Below are 17781 nucleotides of genomic sequence, written 5' to 3' on the forward strand. Positions count from 1 at the left end.
AAATTTTCAAAATGGGAAGGTATATCATCATCCCTCATATTCACAAACTTCTCAATTTGGTGATAAAACACAACCTCCCTGAGACTTGGACGTAATAGCCCTGGTGAAAATTCCATGTAATAAAAGTTAATAAAGGCAAAATAATAACCATGGATGATGGGACACTTATTCCAAGTTGAATGTTAGGAAAATCCTAGTGATGGGAATCTCTTGTGATTGGTTATGGTGAAGAAAATTGGAGAAGGCAATGCCTACGGCTTTGGGAAGGAAAAATGGCATTTTGGCACATTTATTTATGAAAATAATGGAAATTATGAGAAAAGGGACGTGAAAGGTCACAGGTTGCATGTGAGGAGGAAAATGAAGGAAAATAATGGAAAATGAAGAAAATAGAGACCTCATTCATTAAAAGGCTTCTGAGGATTAGTTAGTAACCTTTTCTCAGTTTATTTTGGGAGCTCTCTCATTATTCTCTCTCTCTCATACTCTTGGAGACTTATAGTTTTCTTGGAGCACTCTTAGTGGGTGTGGCATACTTGGATTTTTGGAGCAAGAAGGCAAAGGAAGAGTAGGAAAGCGCAAGAGAGCATCGAGATCAGCAACTACATCAGATTTTCTTGCAAGTACTAAGTTGCATCTATGATTTATTCACTAGTTTTGGCATGCATGGCATATGCATGTGGATTCTTGGTCATGATCTGTCATTGACATGGAGTATTTTCTGGATTGACAGTGGATTGCCCAGCCTTCCCATTTCCTGGATAACCATGGAGTTTGTCAGTTCATTTCGTTATTTTGTTTGGTTGGTTGTCATGTTTCCTTAGATTGGGTTGAGTTACTAATTCCTGGAGCATTAGTTGGACAAATGCTCTGGAGCCCTGTAACAACTTGGGTTGAGTTACTAGTCCCGTAGCCTTGGTTGGACAAATGCTCTAGAGCCCTTAGTGGGTTGAGTTACTAGTCCTGGAGCCTTGGTTGGAACAAACACCCTAGAGCCTTGGATGGTTGGGATAGAGACCGATTTGATGATGGTTTTGTGATGTCTGATTGTGAGGTGGAATCCATGTTTGATGGGTTGAGGTGGATGGCCTCTGGAAGCCCTGGATGAGTTTTGATTGATGTGTTCTATGAGATCCCACATTCATGCTTGGAACATGGCACAGGGGTGAACGGCTGAAGAGAGATTTGGCTCAATCATTCTATTGTCGGGTGGAACATGGAAGTCCCATCCTGGGTTTGGATTTTGCATCATTAATGAAAAGTTATTTCTCTTTGTATTCCTATGAGCATTTTGATGGATTATATGTGGTCATTATGGATGTACTTTCATGAGTATTTTTGTTGCTATTATGTTGGTTAAGTCTATGTTTTATGATAAGAGCCATGTATGGATTTCACCATGTTTTTACTTGTAATTGAATGATCAATGTATCTATGACCTAATGGATGGAATGCCAGTTGATGTGTTGAGGCATGAATAGTCCTTAGTGATTCTTAGCTAAGTATGAGACCCCTATTCTCAGATCTATTATTTACACTCGTATATTTCATATTCGTTGTTATCACCAAATCGAAGTATACCATGTAAAGCCAATTTTACCCTAGTAGAATTGCTTTCACTGTGAGAAATTACCTAATAAACCATCTTTATTAAGTAATTTATAGTTAAACCGATGAAGAATAATTAAACAAATCACTATTTATTTGGTTTTCTTCTAGGAATAATTAATTAAACCATTGTTTTATTATTATTCCTTGTTAAATTTGACCCAATCATGAAAAATAAACAAATAAATCATTATTTATCTTATTTTTCTCTAAGAATAACTAATTAATTGTTAATTAATTACTATTCTTTGTTCAATTTGACTAAATCCCTTGGGAATAATTAAATAAACCATTATTTGTTTATTATTCCTTAATAATTCATTGAGATAATAAATAAATCATTTTGTTATTTATAATTTCTAAATAAAAGTTTAAATACTTTTGCCCTCCTAAATAAATATAATAAAATATTCCAAGTGGTTATTCCAAGAATGGGATCAATAATATTTTATTATTGCTCATTATTCAAGGATAACTCAATATTTTGTTATAAATAGGAGGGTTTTCAATTCATTATTCACTTTTGATTATTTTCATTGTTGCACTCGCTGTTGTAACTCTGATTATTTTCATTGTTGCACACCATATTTTTGCTAGGTTTATGCATTATAGAGGAGAGAGACTCTACAGAAGCTGAAGACATTTGAGGATAGGCAAGAACCCATCCCAGAGAGGGGGAATGGCAACATTTATCTGTTCTCTTCATAGGTGTTATTGTTAAATTATTCTTTACATATCTAGTTTCCATTGGATGTTTGGGCTTATTACTCTTTCTTTTATTGTTTAACCATGATCGTAGCATAGATCAGAATTTTGGCAGGTTTTGTTTCTATCAATAGTTGCAGCTCTACAATGTTTAGTAGTTATTTCTATTGTTGAGATTGTTTGGCATCCACAACCTTAAGTGGGTTATTTTCGTACATCATTGAGAAGAAAACACTACAACAAATTGGCAACTCCGTTGGGTTTTATACTTCAGATCCAGAAACCTGGGTGGCCATTGGTTTTCAGCTTAGGGTTTCTTTTTTTTTTCAATTCTATTAATGTTTCCTAGTGTTTTAACCCTAGATCTAATAAATTTCTGATTTACGTAAGCTTTCTGGTCGTTTTCATAGGTGACAAGAACCAGCTGCGGCAAAGGCAGTACTTTCTTCCGAAATTTGCAGACAGGGAGTCTCAGAACATAAATCACAGTTTTCAGCCCAAAAGGTGCAATATGGGCTCCAGAACACAGCTTTCAGCCCAAAAAGTGTGATTTCATCAAAAAATTGGTCAGAACCTGCGATTTCTTGGTTTTAGGGGTTTTCTCATATCTGTTTCTGAGTTTTGTTGAGAGTTGTCTGTTGGGTGTCTGACCTCTATCTCATCCTGCTTAAGCCTTGATCCATTCTGTTTTACTCGTCAAAGTTGAATTTAACCTCCCCAGGGCTTCTAGTACATTTCCACCTTTCTAGGAGGAGTTTAGTTGAGTGAGAAGTCTGAGTTTCTGCAACACTTTTAGCAACATTTTCTAGATATTTAACCTTTTGTTTCAGATCTGATAATATTGGTTGCTACCATCCATAGTTTCACATTTAAACTTGTTTGGTCATTCCCTTAGGGTCCCATCGGTTGCCCTAGGTGTTCCACCCATCTCCCTATCTTTTTGTAGCAATCTTCCCCTCTGGCTTTTTGTTGTTTCTACACCACTTTCCAGCAACTTAGAGTCACTTGATCCTAGTCACACCGACATTCAGATCTCTTGACCGTTTAAGTGTATTTTCTATAGGTTTAGCCACCAAGCAGTACAGTGTTTGCAAACGTAGTTTGGGTGGGGTTTAGTTAATTGTTTTGTTGTTTATTTTCTGTTATTTATTTCAATTTATTTGCAGCAAGATTTTTTCTTTTTTTTAACACACACAATCTGGGCTTAATCAATTAATACACTTGCACACACAAGTACACCTTGACGAAATTCCTGTGAAGGCTAGTAGGGGTTTAGTCAAGGTCTTAAACAAGTGTTTTCTTTAGTACTATCATTTCCATGTTGTTTTACTATTTTGAAGAGATGGTTCAATTCTGGGCAGTAGCCTAGGCTCTGGACCTGGAAAGGTGGCTCAAATCCCGGGGACGCTGGCACAACACTGACAAAAAGAGTCTCTAGGCATTGGCATGAAAGCTTTTGAGAGAGACTGGAGGTTTTTGGATGCTTTCATTCTTATAACATGAGAGCGACTGGGGGTTAAGTGGTCCAAAATCTCAGTGGGACTCAGAGGCAATCTTCCTGAAGTATTGGCATGGTTTGCAGGCTCCTGAAGCTGATGTTGAATGTTTGTATGGTGTGTTTCCATCGGTTCCACTTCCTTAACCTGACTTAGGAGGTTGAATCATATCATAGTGGCTTCTCGTTGCATGTTTACCTCGACTGGCTGGTTACTTGGGTAGATGTGGGGGGAGGGTGTTACAGAGTGGTATCAGATCATGGTTCACCCCTCGAACTGGATGGGCTATGTGTCAGTCATGCATTCATGTTAGTTTCATGTGTGTCTCTCACACTTGCATTCCATTTGTTTGTTGCATTTGCATGATGTTGATCATTTTTGTAGTGATGTCGTCATGTATATTTGATGTGTTTTACTGTGGGATGTGTCATTGTGAGTGTATGACTAGTTATATGTCTTTATATCTCGCTTACATGTATAATTTGGTACACTTTGTTACATTTTTGTATGTTCGGTCACATGTATCATTCTTGAATGCTTGGTTATCTTCTTGCATGCTTGGTTACATGTTGTTACGAGTGTTTTTCATTTATGTTTTAATTATATGTGTTTAAGTGTGTATGGTCCATATTTGTACTTGAGTGTTATCTGCATGCAGGCTAGTGTATTGTCTACAATATGGTTGTGCATTATCTACATACATTGGTATGGTTTATCTTGTCATGAATAAGGTCATGGTATGTGTGGTTATGTATTGCTTATGCATACTCATGGTTGCATGTGGTCAAATGTACGGTGATGTAGTGGTTGTTGTAATGCATGAGGTTGTGGTGTGTGTTGTTGTTAAGGTCATGTATTGATGACTAGACCCTAGCTAGAATGATAGTTTCATGGTCATATGCTTATGCCTTAAGTTTCTATATGTTGTCATGATTATGTTATACATGTGTCACGTTGATTTTTTGATCTTGCAGACAAGGTATCCTCCCCAAGCTATACCAAGGTATGTTGGTTTATTGTGATTTGGTTTAGCTGACATGATACACTTTGTAGGAAGAAATATCAAATGGCTAGCAAGTTGGTTGAATACAAAGATTCTCCCTATGAATCTGAAGAGCAGTATGGTGTTGGGAACTCTTTTGATTTGGCAGCTAGATGAGAAGATTAAGGAAGAAATTGAGTTGTAAGGCAGATAATTACGGAATCATGCAGGCACACGAGAAACAAGCAGAGGTAAATGAAGTAATACTTCAGAGATTTTTAGTGTTGTGGTGATAGGGACCACATCAGATCAACTATGAGATAGAGGATATAACTAATGGGGCATATAGCAGTGGGTCGCATGGTGGTCACAAGTAAAACAGAGGTGACACAGTCACAGATGGCAGATTTTTGGACACTCTGGATAGGAGAGGAGATAGACACGGGTATTATTATGGTTATGATTTAGATAGGCATCGTGATCATCATCGTTATCATCCTTACAAGAGGAGTGATAGTAGATAATTTCTAGAAAGAAAATACACATACATATGATGGGGAGAAGAAGATATCGTGGGATGTAGAGGCATGGTTGTTTGGCATGAGGAAGTTCTTTAGGTTGCATGACTATTCAAAGAACATGAAAGCTAGAGTGGCTACATTCAGTCTCAAAGATAAAGCAACCATTTGGTGGGAAGATGTGAATAATGTCAAATGCATTAATGATGAGGATTTGACTTGGACTGATATTGAGCAGATATTCAAGAAGAATTATTTGTCATAAATATACTTTGATGACAAGGAAAAAGAATTTTATGAGCTAAAGATTGGATCCATGACAGATGATGAATACACTAGTAGGTTCTTGGAGTTACTGAGGTATGTGCCTTATCTCACGGAGGAGAAGGCGAAGATTCATAGGCTCATTAGTGGATTACCGATTGCATTCAAAGATAGAATTGAGCTTGACAAGCCTAGATCATTGGAGGAGGCCATCTAAAAGTTAAGGCAATGCTATGAACAATCAAAGCACATGTTTGAGACTAAGCCAAACTGAAGAGGTAATGAAAATAACCAAGGAAAATGGGACAAGAAGCGAGCAAGGCCTCAAGATTCAAGTAATAAGTAGAATGTTGCACCATCTAATAGGTTCAATGCATCAAATAGGGGACAAGGACATCGATCTAAGGAGAAGAATAAGGAGCACATGTGGTGTTGGACTTTTGGAGGAGATCATCGCAGGAGGGATTGTCCATGGTATCAGAATGGTAGACCTCATATATATAGTGCACAAGAGGCACAAACTATCGGAGATGTTGGTCAGAGTATTCCATGTATCTATGCAACATTGGATACAAAACAAGTAGATCATCAGGCATCTATCATTTAGATGGAAAATACTCTTTGTGATCAAGTTATTTTTATTTTGATTGAACCTGGATCTAATTATAGTTATGTTAGTCCTAACTTGGTTGATAAGTATGGTTTGAGTAAGGAATTGCATGCAAAGTCTTGGTTAATGCAGTAGGATACAGGTACGAAAAAACGAGTTTATCGTTGGGTAAGAGCTTGTGCATTTGATTTGAATGATATTCCTACCATAACACATTTGAACGTATTACCGTTGGCTTCATATAACATCTTGTTGGGCATGGATTGGTTGTATATTCATAGAAACAAGGTATATTTTTATGACAAAGCCATTGAGTGTGTGGAGAACCAAGAATATTACAGGGAAATAAGAAATCCACATCAGTTAGGGTGGTGACAACTATGCAAACAAAGCGTAGCTGTAGAAAATGGTGTAAATTATTTGCAATGCACATTTCTAGTGATAAAGGTAGGGAAGTTAAGGATGGAGATGTGTTGAGAAGGTACCTAATTCTATAATAGTTCAAGGATGTATTTCCTGATGACATTACAGAGTTTCCACCTCATAGGGAGGTAGACTTTTCTATTGAGTTAGTGCCAAGGGAAACTCCAACATCAAAAGAACCTTACAAGATGAGCACACCTAAGTTGGTTGAGTTAAAGTTGTAGCTGAAGGAAATGTTGGACAAGGGGTGCATAAGGCCAAGTGTATCACCATGGGGCGCACCAATATTGTTTTTGAAGAAGAAGGATGGTACTCTTAGATTTTGCATTGACTACAGGTAGTTGAAAAGTGACTATCAAGAATAGGTATTTGTTGTCGAAGATTGATGACTTGTTTGATCAGTTGAAGGGAGCAACAATGTTCTTGAATATTGACTTGAGATCCAGATACCATCAGGTATGCATCAAAGAGGAAAAAATTTACAAGACCACTTTCCAAACCAGGTATGGGCATTATGAATTTGTTATAGTTCCATTTGGTTTAACTAATGCTCCAGCTACATTTATTTGCTCGATGAATTGTGTGTTGCATCTGTATTTGGAAAAGTTTGTTATTGTGTTCATTGATGACATATTGGTATATTCTAAAAATTAGGAAGAGCATGTTGAAATTTAGCAGCAGCGTTGAGGTTGTTGATAGAGCATTAGTTGTATGCTAAGCTTAGCAAGTGCAGTTTCTTTCAGACTGAGGTACAGTACTTGGGGCATGTTGTCTCCAAGGAAGGCATTGCAGTAGACCCAGAAAAGATAATAGCCATCACGGAGTGGGTAGCTCCTAAGAATGTGGATGAGGTACGATCCTTCATGGGGTTGGCAGGCTATTACAGGAGGTTCATCAGGAACTCACAAATTTCTTATCCTATTAAATAATTGCAGAGGAAATTTAAGAATTTCGAATGGAAAGAGGAGTGTGAGGCTAGTTTTGAGAAACTTAAGTAGTTGTTGACACATGCACCAGTGTTAAAGATTATAGGTTCAGACAAAGAGTTTGTAATATGAAAAGATTATTGCAAGAGAGGACTTGGTGGAGTCCTTATGCAGGATGGACAGGAGGTATGTTATGAGTCATGCAAATTGAATGAGCATGAGCAAAACTACCCAACACATGATCTTGAGTTGGAAACAATTATACATGCGTTGAATATGTGGAGACATTATCTTTTGGGTAGGAGGTTTACATTGATGAGTGATTGCAGTGGTTTGTAGTATCTATTTGACCAATATAATTTGAATGGTAAGAAGGCTCGATGGTTGGCTATGATCAGTGAGTTTGATTTCGAGATCAGATATATCAAAGCTAAAGAGAACATCGTGCCATATTATCTTAGCAGGTAGATATAGGTAAATCACTTAGTAGCTATGAGCTCCTATGGGATAGACTTATAGGATAGGATCTTGCAGGAAATTCAACAGGATGTCAGATATATGAAGATTATGAATAGGTTGCGGTAGAGTACTGGTATATGTACAGGTGATAGTATAGGTATAGGTACATGTGATGGTACTGGTACAGGTAGAGGTGATAGTAAAGGTATATGTAGAGGTCATGGTATAGGTACAAGTAGTGGTATAGGTACAGGTACAGATACAAGTTTAGGTGCACAAGTAGTGGACTATTGCCTTAGAGTAGATGCATTGGTTAGGTTCAGAGAGAGGGTATATGTGCCAGATAGTAGTGAGCTCAAGAAGGTGATATTGATGGAGTTTCATGCAAAACCATATTCAAGTCACCCAGCTTATCAGAAGACATTGAGGGCAGTGAAGAGAATGTTTTATTGGCTGAACCTAAAGTTGGATGTAGCAGAGCTTGTGACTAGATGTTTTGTTTGTCAGTGAGTGAAGGCGGAGTGTAAACATCCAGGTGGATTGCTACAAATGATCACAATTCCAGAGTGGAAGTGGGAAGTCATTTCCATGGACTTCATCATAGGGTTGTTGAGGATAGTGAGACAACATGATTCCATCATGGTTATTATGGAAAGGTTGAAAAAGGTTTCCTATTTCATTCTGGTAAAGCCTACATTCTTAGCTAGTGATGTAGCACATGTATTCTTTAGAGATGTCGCTATATTTCACGTGTTTCGAATAATATTGTGTCAGAAAAGGATGAGAAGTTCACTTCCAAGTTTTGGAAGGATTTATTTGTAGGTTTGGGTACAAAATTGACCTTCAGTACGACTTATTATCCACAAACAAATGGAAAGACAGAGAGGGTCAACAGGATATTGGAAGACATTTTCATGATGTATGTGATGCATCACCAACAGCAGTGGGAATAGTACCTTCCCTTGGCAGAGTTCGCATACAACAATGGGCATCAGGAATCATGGAGGATGAGTCCTTTTGAGGCATTGCATGGGTGGAGTTTCAATACTCCTATCAGTTGGAGTGATTCGGTTAACAGGGTGTTGATTGGACCAGATATGTTAGATGACATAGAACAAGAAATGCAGATTATAAATAGGAATCTAAAGGAAGTACATGATAGGCAGAAGAGATATGCAGGTCAAAACTATTTATTCAAGGAGTTCCAGGTTGGGGAACAGGTGTACTTGCACATCAAACCAAAGAAGACCTCCTTACATATTGGATCATGTGCCAAGATGGCACCATGGTTTTGTGGACCCTTCACTATCATTAAGAGGATTGGGCTAATAGCCTATCGATTGCATTTCCTCCGACAGTGGAATTCCATGATGTTTTCCATGTGTCATTGCTAAAGAAATATGTTAATAATGTTGATAATGTGATTTATTGGTCTGTATTGAGGTGGAACCAGATGGAGAATTCCAACTGAAGCCTCAGTGTATATTGCAGAAAAAGGTGCTCATGCTCTAGAACTGAGCAATCAAGCAAGTTAAGGGGCAGTAGAATCACTTTGGGCTCGATGAAGCTACATGGGAGATGGCGGATCAGATATGGGCTATGTATCCTTCCTTATTTCTAGTTGAGACAAAGCAGTTTTGGCTTGGTGTTTTGGTGTGATTTTGGTATGTACTTCAGCATATTTTTTGGTGATTTTACATATGTACATATGTATATGGATGTAAATACTGCAATGATCTATGTTATCAAGCTCCAATAAGAGGTATGGGTGTAATGTAATTATGATGTTATGTTGTTATGTTGTTATGTTTTCACGTTGGTTTTCTTTTCAACATGTTGATCATTATAAATACTGCAACGAGCTAAGTTATAAAGATCCATCGACAATATAATTTGCTTACAGAATTTTTGTGGTTATAGGTGTTGTTGACCACTAAGGACGTTGTTCCCCCAAGGGAGAGGGTTCTGTAACAGCCCTAGTGAAAATTCCATATAATAAAAGCTAATAAAGGAAAAATAATAACCACGGATGACGGGACACTTATTCCAAGCTGAATATTGGGAAAATTCCTAGTGATGGGGATCACTTGTGATTGGTTATGACTAAGAAAATTGGCAAAGGCAATGGCTAAGGTTTTGGGAAGCCAAAATGACATTTTTGGCACATTTATTTATGAAAATAATGGAAATTAGGAGGAAAAGGAGGTGAAAGGTCACAGGGTGCATTTTAGGAGGAAAATGAAGGAAATAATGGAAAATGAAGAAAATAGAGGCCTCATTCATAAAAAGGTTTTTGAGGATCAGTTGGTAACCTTTTTTCAGTTCAGTTTTGGGGCTCTCTCATACTCTTGGAGACTTAGAGTTATCTTGGAGCACTCTTCGTGGGTGTGGCATACTTGGATTCTTGGAGAAAGAAGGAAAAGGAAGAGTAGGAAAGTGCAATAGGGCATCGTGATTAGCTGCTACATCAGATTTTCTTGCAGCTACAGAGTTGTATGTATGACTTCTTCACTAGTTTTGGCATGCATGGAATATGCATATGGATTCTTGGTCATGATTTGTCATTGGAATGGAGGATTTCCTTGATTGACAGTGGATTTCCTAGCCTTTCCATTTCCTATATAGCCATGCAATTTGTGGGTTCATTTAATTGTTTTGTTTAGTTGGTTCTCATGTTTCCTTAGCTTGGGTTGAATTACTAGATCCTAGAGCTCGGGGTTGAAAAAATCTTTGGAGCCCTATAACATCTTGGGTTGAGTTACTAATCTCGTAGTCTTGGTTGGACAAATGCTCTGGAGCCCTTGGTGGGTTGAGTTACTAGTCCTCGAGCCTTGGTTGGACAAATGCTATGGAGCTCAATGACAATTGTGGGTTGAGTTACTAGTCCTAGAGCCTTGGTTGGAACAAATGTTCTAGAGCCCTATATGGTTGGGATAGATACTGATCTAATGATGGTTTTGTGATGTCCGACCATGAGGTGGAATCATTGTTTGATGGTTTGAGGTGGATGGTCTCTAGAAGCCCTGGATGAGTTTTGATTGATGTGTTTTATGAGATCCCACATTCATGCTTGGAATATGGCACAGGGGTGAATGACTGAAGAGATATTTGGCTCAGCCATTCTACCATCATGTGGAATGTGGAAGTCCCATCCTGGGTTTGGATTTTGCCTCATTAATGAAAGGTTATTTATCCTTGTATTTCTATGAGAATTTTGGTGGATTATATATGGTCTATAATGTCTTGCTTTCATGAGTATTTTTGTTGCTATTATGTTGGTTAAGTCTGTGTTTTATGATAGTATCCATGTATGGATTTCACCATTTTTTACTTGTAATTGAATGGTCAATGTATCTGTGACCTAATGAATGGAATCACAGTTGATGTGTTGAGGCATAAATGGTCCTTAGTGATTCTCAGCTAAGTATGAGCCCCCTATGCTCAGACTTGGTATTTACACTTGTAGATTTCATATTCGTGATATGTTTAATGAAATTCCTGTCATGGCTAGTAGGAGTCTAGTCAAGGTATTAAACAATTATTTGCTTTAGTACTGGCATTTCCATGTTATTTTACTATTTTGAAGAGATGGTTGTTTCTGGTCAATGGCCTGGGCTTTGGGCCTGAAAAAATGGCTCAAATCCAAGGGACGTTGGAACAACACTGACAAAAGGAGTCTTTAGACACTGGCAAGAAAGCATATGAGAGAAACTAGAGGTTTCTAAACACTTTCATGCCTATAGCATGAGAGAAACTGGGGTTAAGTTGTCCAAAATCCCAATGGGACTTCGGGGCAAGCTGCTTGAAGTGTTGGAATGGTTCCCAAGGGTCCTAAAGATGATGTTGAATGTCTGTATGGTGTGTTTCCGTTGGTTACACTTCCTTAACGTGACTTACAAGGTCGAATCATATCATGGTGGCCTCTCATCACATGTGCTACCCTAGCTAGCCAGTTGCTTGGGTAGATGTGGGAGGAGGGTGTTGAATTGGACACAAAGCCTTATTGTGCCTATGTTTAAAAGTGGGGATAAAAATGTTCCCTCTAACTATAGGACTATTATGATTAGCCACATTTTAGCCAAACTATATGGGCTCATTTTGGGGAAGCAGATTAGCCTCTGACTTGAAATCCATGGTAAAAGAGCTAAAGAGAAAGAAAGTTTTAGGAGACAATAATTAACTATTTACCATCTTGTCACTATTAGTATCATTGTTGAAGAATGTCACAATAGTAAAACTGATATCTTTTATTGTTTTTTTACTTTACAAAATTTTTTGACATAGTTCCTTGAGATAAGCTATGACAAATATTTGAAGAGATAATGGTACTTCTCGAGTTGAGGGTTGTTGTGATTAATCTATATGAAAATGAAATCTCTAATATTAAGACCACTGAGGGATGGTCTAAAGAAATTAAATGCATTATTGACATTAAGCAAGGGTGTCCCCTATCCCCTACCATTTTTGGCATTTACATTGATAAGCTAGAAGAGTGTTTGGAAGTTGTGGCATGTAATGTCCCCAAACTCATTAGTATGGTCATTAGTCTTCTCCTTTATGTTGATGATATAATTATTCTAGCCAAAATCAATGAGGATCTTAACAAGCAACTTAAAATCCTCTAGGATTGCTGCTCCTAGATGGGTATGACTATTAATACCGACAAGGCTAAGGTCATGATAACTAAATCCAAGAAGATCAACCATGATAATTTCATCTATGATAACAATCATTTGAAGAAGGTTTCTTCATACAAATATTGAAGTATTGACATCTAACATTAGCTAACTAGAATTATAACATTGAGAAAATGACTATTGGAGGCATGAAAGATTGCTATTAGCTTGAAAACAATTTGAATATGTGTTGGGTTGTGTTATATTCTTTCCATGACTAGCCCATGTAGTAAAATGAGGGGTTAGAGGGGGGGCAGAGCCCCCCCTTCGTTGCAGCGATTGCTTAGCTGGGGCGGCAGCCCCCCCTGTTTGGGGGTTTTGAGGGTGCGGGTAGCCCCCATCTATGGGGTCGGGGACAATGCTCCGGGAATTTTTTTTTTGGACCTTATATTAGGTTGGGCGGACCTACCTATGGTTTTGTGCATGGTTTTTGCACATGTTTTTGGACACTATGGTTTTCGGTCCATGGTTTTGGACGCGATGGTTTTCAGTCCATGGTATTGGATGCTTCAGCATGTATAAATATTTATTATAACATTGAAAGGAACATAATGAAAAATCAAGGTAGTCTTGGTTTTCGGATCCAGGGGAAAATATCTGTGTATATGTGTTTTATGTGTTATGCTCTCGCATTGTTTATTTTCTATGTTTTAGAATTCGTATGCAGGTAATTTATGTACAACGTTAAAACCTACATTTGGTATCAGACCTATTTTGGCTTCAAGGGGATGCCTTTGTTGCTGAGGGGTTTTTCTCGGGCCTCTGGTAGACCCTGTTCAGTAGGGGATCTGTGAAATTGATTCTAGTGGTGAAAGAAGATGGCGAGCAGTGGAAAGATAGAGATCGAGAAATTTAATGGTTAGAGTTTTGAGTTGTGGAAACTCAAGATGGAGGATCTGTTGGTGGATAGAGAGCAGCGGATCGCAGTAGATCTGGGTACTAAACCAATGGGAGTGTCCGATGAAGAATGGAAGAAGTTGGATCGGAAGGAAAAGAGCACAATACAATTGTGTGTCTCGGATTCAGTTTTGCTGAATGTATCAGGGGAAGCTACGGCTAAGGCTTTGTGGGACAAGTTAGGGACTTTGTACCAATCTAAGTCTCTGGTTAATAAATTGTTCCTACGGAAAAGGTTGTATAACTTGAGGATTAAAGATGGAGACTTGGTAATAGATCATCTGAATGCAATTAATATTGTGGTAAATCAGTTATTAGCTATTGATATTAAAATTTCAGATGAAGATAATTGCATCAGTTTGTTATGTTCTCTACCAAATTCATGGGATATTCTAGTTATTACAATAGGTAGCAATGCAACTGCCTTGCAGTTTGATGAAAGATGAGACAGAAAAATATGGAGAGCCGGAATGGTGATGCCTTGTCTGTACGAGGACGATCCCAAAACAGAAACAAAAATAAGTCATCGAGTGGGAGATCTAAATCTCCAGGAAAACCTATATAGGTGGTGTGCTAGAAATGCGGAAAGGAAGGGAACTACAAAAGGGACTGTAAATCTAAAGCTCCTGACAAAGGAAAGGGATCTGATGATGCTCCTTCTGCATAGGCGAAAACCACCTCCAATGAAGGTTGGGATGTGTACTTGGCTTCTTCAAGTACACATGTAGATCATGAGGCATGGTTGATTTACTCAGGTGCATCCTTTCACTTCACTCGCCATAGAGAGTGGTTCTGCGAGTATGAGAAATACGATGGTGGTGATGTTTTCTTAGGGGATGATAGGAAGGATATAATCATTGGTCGTAGAAAATGAAAGTTGAAGTTGCAAGGTGGAAGGGTTAGAACACTTTCGGATGTTCTGCATATTCCTGCATTGGCCAGAAATCTGATTTCTATAAGCAAGCTCGATGATGCAGGTGTAAAAACAGTGTTCGAGAAGGATACCTGCAAGATGGTTTGGGGAGCATTGGTGTTGATGTGGGGAGTTGGATTGGAACTCTGTACAAGCTGCAAGGTAGTATTGTTGTTGATGGGTGCAACAGTCCTGGTTCCTAAAAGTGGAGCAGAAAATATAGTGGTTTCTAGAGAGAAGACCATGTTGTGGCATCAAAGGCTTGGACATATTGGAGAGAAGGGCCTTCGAATACTTCATGGTAAAAGTATGGTAGAAGGTATGAGTAATAGCTCTCTGGATTTTGATTTCTGTGAAAATTGTGTGTATGGGAAGTAGAATTGGGTGAGTTTCCCCTGTGGTGGTAAGAGGGCGAAATAGATATTAGAGATTGTGCATAGTGATGTGTATGGACCTGTGAAGGTTCCATCACTAGGTAAGTCTATGTACTATGTATAATTTATAGATGACTTCTCAAGGAAGACATGGATATATTTCCTTAACAAGAAATCTGAAGTCTTTGATAGGTTTAAAGAATTTAAGGCTCTGGTAGAAAACCAGACATAGAAGAAGATAAAGGTGTTGAGGACAGATAACGGTGGAGAGTTTTGTAGTAAGGAATTTGAAGAATTTTGTAAGAATTATGGTATAGCACGATAGAAGACTACTCCATATACACCTAAGAAAAATGGAGTTGCAAAAAGAATGAACAACACATTGATGGAAAGGGAAAGAAGCATGCCCAGTGTGTCGGGTTAGGATAGGAATTCTGGGCAGAAGTAGTGGAGATAGCATGTTACCTGGTCAACAGATCACCTTCATCGGCGTTGGAGGATAAGACTCCACAAGAGGTATGGACTAGTAAGAAACCCTCTCTTTCATATCTGAGGGTATTTGGATGTGATGCATATGTACATGTTCCAAAGGAGAAAAGAACCAAGTTGGATAGTAAATCTGAAAAGTGCATCTTTATTGGGTATAAGGATGGTTTAAACGGTTATAAGCTTTGGAACCCAGTATCAAGGAAGGTTATGTACAGTTGAGATGTGGTGTTTAGAGAGGTGAAAGATTTTATTAAACATGAAATCCAACCAAAGGAACATGAGAATATAGAGTTTGAGTTTAAGGAGGAAGAATCAGACTCTAAAGCAGAAGAGGAATCAGAATATGAAGAGCCACAAAATTCGGGTGTGAAAAGATCAGTTCAAGAAAGAAGGAAGCCAAAAAGGTATAGTCCATATGCTTTATGTTCAAATTTTTCTTTATCTATTACTGATGATGATCATAGAACTGTGAAGGAAGCAGTAGATTCAAAGGATGGAAAACTTTGGAAAGAGGCCATGGTTGATGAAATGGCATCTTTGCACAAAAAGGAGGCTTGGGATCTAGTGGAGTTGTCGGCTAGAAGGAAACCCATTGGTAGCAAATGGGTGTTCAAGAAGAAGACAAATGCAGAAGGAAAGGTGGAGAAATACAAAGTTCAGTTGGTAGCAAAAGGTTATTCCCATGTGCCAGGAATTGATTTTGGTGATAATTTTTCTCCTGTTGCCAAGGTAGCTTCTATTAGATTACTTCTATCTATTGATGCTTCTTTTGAGTTTGAGGTAGAATAGATGGATGTGAAGATAGAATTTCTTCACGGGGATCTGGAAGAGGAGATCTACATGAAGAAACCTGAAGGTTTTGTTGTGAAGGGTAAGAAAGAACTGGTATGCAAGTTAAAGAAGTCTCTATATGGGTTAAAAGTCACCAAGGATGTGGTATTAGAAATTTGATACATTTATACAGGGACTTGGCTTCACCAAGAGCAAAGCAAATCACTATGTGTATTTTAAATTAATTTGTGACCATGTTATTTATCTGGTTTTGTATGTGGATGATATGTTGCTGGTTGGAAATGACAAAGAAATTATCCAGGATTTGAAGACCCAATTATCCTCCAAGTTCGACATGAAGGATCTTGGTGTTGCAAACTATATTTTGGGCATGGAAATTGAAAGAGATCGGGAAAAGAGGAAGCTCTAGTTAAACCAAAGGAATCATGTCGAGACAGTACTACAGAGGTTTAATATGCTGGATAGTAAACCAGTGAAGGTTCCTATTCTTGCAGGTGTAAAGTTATCTATTGAACAGTGTCCCAAGACACAAGAAGAGGAAGAGGACATGTCTCGTGTTCCATATGCAAGTGCAGTTGGTAGCCCTATGTATGTGATGGTCTTTACTAGACCAAACATTGCACATGTAGTGGGAGTATTGAGTAGGTTTAAGTCGAAACTAGGGAAGGAGCAGTGGACAACAATGAAGCGGGTCTTCAGGTATTTGTGTGGCACTAGTGATTATGCTTTGTGATACCAAGGAAGACCAGGATTGGATAGATTTTTGGCTATTGGTGGCTTTATTGATGCATACTGGGCTAGACATCTGGATCAGAGAAGATCTACAATAGGGTATGTGTTTAACCTATTTGGAGGTGTAGTCAATTGGATGAGTAAGAAACACTATAGTGACATTATCAACTACAAAGTCAAAATACATGGTAGCCACTCATGCAAGCAAGGAAGCAGTTTGGTTGCAGAGATTGTGTTCAAGTATGGGGTTAGTAGAGGGAGCTATAAGGATAGATTGTGATAGCCAAAGTGCAATTTTTTTGGAAAAGAACCCTTCTTATCATTCAAAGAAAAAGCACATTGATGTTCAGTATCACTTTGTGAGGGATATGATAGAAGCCAAAAAGGTGTTGCTGGTAAAGGTGGACACTTCGAAGAATATTGCAGATGCATTGACAAAATCTGTGAGCTTTGAGAAGTTCTCTTGGTGTAGAGAGACAATGGGCATTTCAGGGCTGGATAAATGACTAAGCTCTCCTGTGGCCCCCTGTGGAAAGAAATCAACAAGTGGGAGAATGTTGGGTTGTGTTATATTCTTTCCACGACTAGCCATGTAATAAATCGAGGGGTTAGAGGGGCGGCAGAGCCCCCCTTCGTTGCGTCGATTGCACAGCGGGGTGGTCACAGGGGGAGGGGCAGACCCCCTATCCGGGGGGTTTAAGGGGGCCAGGTAGCCCCCATCTACGGGGTCCAGGTGGATCTACCTATGGTTTTGTACATGGTTTTCGCACATGTTTTTGGACGCGGTGGTTTTCGATTCATGGCTTTGGACACGATGGTTTTTGGTCCATGGTATTGGATTCTTCGGCATGTATAAATATCTATTATAACATTGAAAGGAACATAATGAAAAATCAATCTGGTAGTCTCGGTCCTGG

This window comes from Pinus tabuliformis, chromosome 2_2, assembly GCF_031772625.1.
Source record: "Pinus tabuliformis cultivar Carrire ecotype Pingquan chromosome 2_2, CPIR1, whole genome shotgun sequence".
Taxonomy (NCBI): domain Eukaryota; kingdom Viridiplantae; phylum Streptophyta; class Pinopsida; order Pinales; family Pinaceae; genus Pinus; species Pinus tabuliformis.